This window comes from Scyliorhinus canicula, chromosome 4 (assembly GCF_902713615.1).
Source record: "Scyliorhinus canicula chromosome 4, sScyCan1.1, whole genome shotgun sequence".
NCBI lineage: Eukaryota > Metazoa > Chordata > Chondrichthyes > Carcharhiniformes > Scyliorhinidae > Scyliorhinus > Scyliorhinus canicula.
In genome coordinates, this window is record NC_052149.1 from 153,060,375 (window position 1) to 153,067,170 (window position 6,796).

Below are 6,796 nucleotides of genomic sequence, written 5' to 3' on the forward strand. Positions count from 1 at the left end.
TGACCTATTTTTATATCGTGAGTAAATATACTTGGTTCCTTCATCCAAGTCGTTAATATCGATCGTAAAAAGTTGAGCAGTAACCCCTGTAGCACTCCACTACTTGCAGTTTATTAACCTGAAAATTACACATTTATTCTGATTCTGTTCGCTGATAGTTAGCCAATCCGCTATCCAAGCTAATATATCACCCCCAGCACCATGAGCTTGTGTGCAATTTACACCACATCTTATTGAATGCTGTTTGGAAAACCAAATACACTGCATCTACCGATTCCTCCCTTGACTGTCTGCTTGGAATTCCTCAAAAAAATAATACATTTGTCAAATGCTATCTCTTTCATAAAGTATTTTCATGCTGCTTGTTATTTTTTTCTAATAGGTCCATCAACTACTACTTTCAATAATGGATTCTGGTATTTTCCAATGTCAAATGTTAGGCCAACTGGCCTATAGTTTCCTGCTTTTTTTCCTCACTCCCTTCTCAAATACTGGTTTTACATTTGCGACTTTCCAATCCACTGATATCTCTCCATAACCTGGAGAATTTTGGAAGATTACGACCAAGAGCCAGTGAGCTTGACATCAATGATAGTGAAATTGTTGGAAAAGATTCTCTGAGATAGGATCTATGCACATTTGGAAGTGAATGGTCTTATTAGCGACAGGCAGTATGGTTTGTATGAGGGAGGTTATGTCTCACTAATTTAATTTAATTTAATTTAATGAAGAGGTGACAAAAATGATTGACGAGGGAAGGGCTGTGGATGCTGTCGACATGGACTTTAGTAAAGCATTTGATAAGGTCCCTCATGGCAGGCTGGTGCAAAAGATTAAATCACATAGGGTCAGGGGTGAACCAGCTGGGTGGATTCAGAATTGACTTGACCATAGAAGATAGAGGGTAGCAGTGGAAGGGCGATTTTCTGAATGGAGGTACGTAACCAGTGGTATTCCGCAGGGATCAGTACTGGGAACTCTGCTCCTTGTAATAAATATAAATAACTTGGGAAAAAAACTTTGCAGGTCTGATAAGCAAGTTTGCAGATGATACTAAGATTGCAGGAGTTGCAGATAGTGATGAAGATTGTCAGAGAATACAACAGGATATAGGTAGGCTACAAAATTGGGTAGAGAAATGGCAGATGGAATTTAACCGAGACAAAGAGGGTGGCGGTGGCCTGGAATGCACTGCCAAGTGAGGTGGTTGAGGCAGATACGTTAGTGACCGTTAAAATTTTATCTGGATAGGCACACGAACAGATAGGGTACAGAAGGATATAGGTGGTTTGTCTAGATGGGACCCGTGATCGGAGCAGGCTTGGAGGGCCGACGGTCCTGTTCCTGTGTTGTTCTTTGCTCAATGTGCCCACTACTGCTGCATCCAGTTTTTCTAAATGCTAAGGATGCAGGATATCACGTCAAGGGGTCTTATGTACCTTTAGTCCCAACAGTTTGCCTAGTATATTTTCTCTCGTAATAATGACATTTAAATTCCTTCCCCCACTTTTACCCAGTTCCTGTTATTGGAATACTTTTAATATCTTTGGCTGTTAAGACAGATACAAAATGTTTTAACTCTTCTGTTTGTTTGCCAGTTCTTTGTTTACCATTATTAATTCCTAGTCTCATCCTCTAAGCGGCCAGTTACTTTTAGCTATGCTCTTCCTTCTTACATACTTGTCAAAGCTCTTACTGCTTGCTTTTATTTCTTACTAGTATCCGCTCAATTTGTTTTTCCCATCATCTTATGAGTCACCCTTAGCTGGTTTCTGAAATTTTGGAATCTTCACAACATTGTATGCAGCTGTTTTTTATTTCATAATACCCTTAACTTCCTTTGTTATCTATAGATGATTCATCCTTCTCATAGTCTTCCTTTCTAAATGGAAGATATCTTTAATTCAGTTTTGGAATACTAATGGGATGGCACTGGCCATGCTAGGATTTATTGCCCATCCCTGTATCTTTATTACTCTATTTTCATGTCTATCTTGCTCACCATCAAACTGAATGTGAAATTCAATGCCATGATCACTCTAGAGCATCATTTACTGAGATCATAAATGAATCCGGTCTCATTATCAGGACTAAAATAAACCTTTTCTTGGTTAGTTCCAAAAAAACTGTCCCGAATACACTCTTATGAACTTATCCTCACAGCTACCATGACCAATTTTATTTGCCCAATCTATATGAAACCTCCATTATTTTTTTCTTTACACGTGCTGTACCAGTGCATTTAGCGTTAGCCCGATAGGTTACTCTAAGTGACATATTTCCCATGCTATCTCTTATTATCACAAATTAATTCAACTGTTGATGTTCCAAACCAAGATCATTTCTCACCTGTACTGATCTCATTCTACATTAACAAAGGTACCCCAGCTAAAGTAGGGTGCTCTCTCCATGGACCGGTGCAGACTCGATGGGCCAAATAGCCTTCTTCTGCACTGTGAATTCTATGAATCTATCTCCTTGCAAAGGCCTTTGACAGAATTCAATTGTCCAATTTTGGTCTCCTCATAGTGGTTGAAAGGTTAAGAAAAGGCTAGAAATATACATACTGTCTGCTCTGCTGAATGTTTCCAACATTTTCTGTTTTTATTTCAGATTTCCAGCATCTGTAGCATTTTGAGGCGCCTCTCATTTTCACAACTGAAAGACCTTCAGTGCAGTATTGAGAGAACGCTGCAAGATTAAATCTAAACACCCGGATAAACACACGAGACAGGGGACATTGAGAAATTGCCCTTGGGAGCAGATGGGGCTACAAATTATACAAGTTTGTTTTCTCGCTCAGGTTTGTTGTTCTCCGCGATTTAATTTTTACTCCTCGTGGTACATCTCTTGCTCTTGGAAGGGGGGTCCTAATCCCCTCATCTCTCGAGATTTGTTATTCGCCACCTGGATTTATTTCTTACACCTCATGGGATTTACATTTGCTCCCTGGGGCCTACGCTTGATTACCTGTGGTTTATTTACAGCTCCATTAGATTTGTTACTCTATGAAATGTATGGGTCGACCCCGCTGATTAAATTTACAGCTCGCCGAGTTTTTTTTGTTTGATATTGCTCCTTAAGATTAATTTACAGCTGCTTTGGTGCTACCTGAAACGGATTTGTTATGGGGTAGGTTTGTGCACCCAGGCGAGGGTTTTATTTTTGTTCTGGAGGAATATTCGAAGATCCCTAAGGAGGTTCTTTTTGTTCTCGGATATATTAGTTGCTCCCTGAAGCAATTTTCCCCTCCCTGATTTTTTTTTTGTTTGGTCCCGAAGGTGAAGTCATTGCTCGTGGAACTGTTAATCTCCGCCCCGCGGCAGGCCTATCACTGCTCCCTCTTATTCAGTATTTTCTCTGCGTGTCTACTGCAGCCTTTCCCTTTGATACAAAATGGCGGCGGCTGACAAACTGCCGCTCAAAGTCGACCGGCCTCCATGTTAATCAGCAGCGGCCTCTGTGGAAACTCTCAACACACACCTCCCTCGTCCGCCTGTCGGGTACTTTCCGCTCGGCATATTCTCGGGAAAGGATTTTTAATCCCTAGCCGTCCCTCTCTTTCCCCCCCTCTCCATCATATCCCTCTCACGCCTCCTTCTTACCTCCAACAGCCGCTCGAGCGAGTGAAGGCAGGCCAGACAAATCCCCACAATGCACAGCGCGCTCGCTGCTCCCGTCCTGCCAGGACCTCCCACAATCCAGCGGGTTTGCCAGGACTCCCACCCTCCACTGCGCGGCAGCCCCATGCTGCACTGCGAGGCATCCCTCCACGCGCATGTGCAGTGGGTGGTGTTTCGTGCCACAATCCCACACCAGTTCCAGGCGGGCTGTCAAGCACGTGAAGTAACCCGAAAGAGTCCCAGACCTAAATATACAGAAACAGTTCAAGGAATGGTGCTCAATTGAATTCTGTTTCATAGGAGGGGAGTATTATTTTATATTGCAAGCATGCTGACGACCTTACAAGAGGACGGATTGTGCCGAGCATTAGGGAAAACCGCACATCTGGAGCAATGGGCGACTTGGCAATAATCAGAGAGGCTGGGGTGAGAGCAATGCAAGTGGCAACGTGTGGGAGAAGATTCTGCAATGTTTCCAGGTCTGCTTTCTGGAACAGCATGGCTTTGGCCCATGGTCTACAGGGTTTCAGCTATGAAGAGCGGCTGGTTAGGCTGGAGTTGTTCTCCTTGGAGCAGAGAAGGCTGAGGGGGATTTGATTGAGTTGCACAAAATTATGACGGTAGATAGGAAGAAACTTTTACCCTTTGTTGAGGGATCAATATCCGGGGGCATAGATTTAAGGTTAGCAGCAGGGGATTTAGAGGAGAGTTGAGGAAAAACTTTTTCACCCAGAGGGTGGTGGAAATTTGAAACTCGCTGTCCGAAAAGGTGGTAGAGGCAGAAACCCTCACAGCATTTAAGAGGCATCTAGGAGCGAAGTGAGGGGAGAGCTGTGGGAGGTTATGGCAGGGGGGTTTGGTTCTTCTGGTGTCTTTGTTTTGGGCTTGGTCTGGGAGAGTTGGCCTTTCTTTGTTAGGGGGAGGTGTGGCTGACGTCAAAAGATTTTAGCAGTAGGTGGTTGGAGTGGATGGTAGTGGCCATCTTGAGTTGACCCGGGTAGTGGGCAAGACAGGAGCCTGGGGGAGTCCACTGAAAGTTGGGTATGGGGCAGCACGGTGGCGCATTGCTGCCTCGCGGCGCCGAGGTCCCAGCTTCGATCCCGGCTCTGGGTCACTGTCTGTGTGGAGTTTGCACACAACCCAAAGATGTGCAAGCTAGGTGGATTGGCCACACTAAATTGCCCCTTAATTGGAAAAAAAAATGAATTGGGTAAGTACTCTAAATTTATTTTTAAAAAAGAGCATTTGGCTATGGCTGATTGGGGGGTGGGTGGAGCTCCCCCGAACAGATTGGTCATATGGAATGTTAGGGGTCTGAATGGACTGATCAAGAGGTTCCATGTTTTCGCTCATTTAAAGAACTTGAAGGCAGATGTGATTTATTTTTAGAAAATATTTTATTGAAGCATTTATAGTTTTCACAGTTTTACACATTAACATATCTTAAACAACCGCGCGGGCCGACACACGTACAAAAAGGAAAAAAAAACAACCTGCAGAACAACACCCCCTACTCCCCCCGTTCTATTCCCTAGCTGCCCGTAAACTATATTCTCTGTCCCGTTGTAACATTGCCATGCCTCCTGTTTTCCTTCTCCCCCCCCCCCCCCCCCCCCCCCCCACATTTTGTCATTCCCCCCTTACTGCTGATGTTCAATTTTCCTTGAAGTAGTCTATGAACGGTTGCCATCTCAGGGCGAACCCTTGAATTGATTCTCTCAAAGCGAATTTCATTTTCTCCAGACTGAGAAACCCTGCCATATCATTGACCCACACTCCTGACTTCGGGGGCTCCGAGTCCATCCATCCCAGCAAAATCCATCTCCGGGCCACCAGGGAGGAGAAGGCCAGAACATCGGCCTCCCTCCCCCCTTGGCCCCCAGATCTTCCGATACCCCAAGTACTGCCAATTCGGGACACGGAGTTACCCTCCCTTTCAGGACCTCTGACATAATGTCTGCAAATCCCTGCCAGAATCCCCTCAATTTTGGACATGCCCAAACCATAAGTACATGGTTTGCTGGGCTACCCCCATACCGCCCACATCTGTCCTCCACCTCCTCAAAGAACCTGCTCATCCGGGCTACCGTCATGTGGGCCCTGTGGACCACCTTGAACTGAATCAAGCTAAGTCTGGCACACGACGAGGATGAATTGACTCTCTTCAGGGCTTTCTCCCACAGCTCGAATTCTATCTCCCCACCCAGCTCCTCTTCCCACTTCCTCTTCACCTCTCTGATAGGGGCCTCTTCCCACTCCATCAACTCTTTGTACATCTCCGAGACACTCCCCTCTCCAACCTCCGTTTGTGACATCACCTTATTTTGTCACCCCCTCAGGGGGAGGCGAGGAAAGCCAAAACCTGCCTCCGGACAAAACCCCGTACCTGGAGGTACCGAAACTTGTTCCCACCTGGCAATTCAAGCTCCTCCTCTAATACCTCCAAGGTAGGGAAACCCTCCTGAATGAATAGGTCCCCAAATCTCACAACCCCTGCCCGCCGCCATCCCTTATAGACCCCATCAAGCCTCTCCCCCCCCCGCGGCACACCGGTGATTGTTACAAATCGGTGACCACACTGGCGCCCCCTCCAATCTTACGTGTTGCCTCCATTGCCCACACACCCTAAGTGCTGTGTAGCCATCTAAGATGGACACTGGGCTACAAAATGGAGAACTGCTAAGACTGCAGGGAAAAATAGTCATAGTGAGAACAAGCAGCTTGCAGAAGACTGTTTTGCATTCTGCACGTACAGAAACCAGTTTCTGGCCAGGTGCAGAGTTTCAGCCAAAGGTGCAAATGGGAAACAGATCTGCATAGTAATGAGGTGATCCAGATCCAGACCCCGGACAATAGAAACATTTAAGTATCAATGGATACTTCTCCATAGACGCCCAGACAGAATGGCGCCAAAGCAACCAGCACAAAGAGCCGTAGGGACCGCCCCACCCATCGAGGAACGACCCTCAGATTGGGGAGTTTGAAAGATATCGATTGGGAAAGACCCAATCGATACCTGGCAGGTGAAAGAACCCGCCCCAAGAGGCACGGACTTCTAGGACCTATAAGAGTAGGTCCCGCACATGGTTTGGTCTGTTTTGCTCCGGCCCAGATCTGCTGTTGTTTTGCTCCGGCCCAGACCTGTTACATCGCATCCTGACTCCAGTTTCATC

At 45.9% G+C, this 6,796-nt stretch overlaps 1 protein-coding gene across 1 annotated transcript in view; it reads right to left on the reverse strand.

Annotated features, from left to right (window-relative positions):
- LOC119965092 (matrin-3-like) overlaps window positions 1–3,706 on the reverse strand; it is a 142,398-nt gene extending 138,692 nt beyond the window's left edge. Inside the window, 1 exon segment of the mRNA XM_038795375.1 lies at window positions 3,606–3,706. The gene's annotated coding sequence lies outside the window, so the exon portion shown is untranslated.
- Window positions 3,707–6,796: the final 3,090 nt, after the last annotated feature.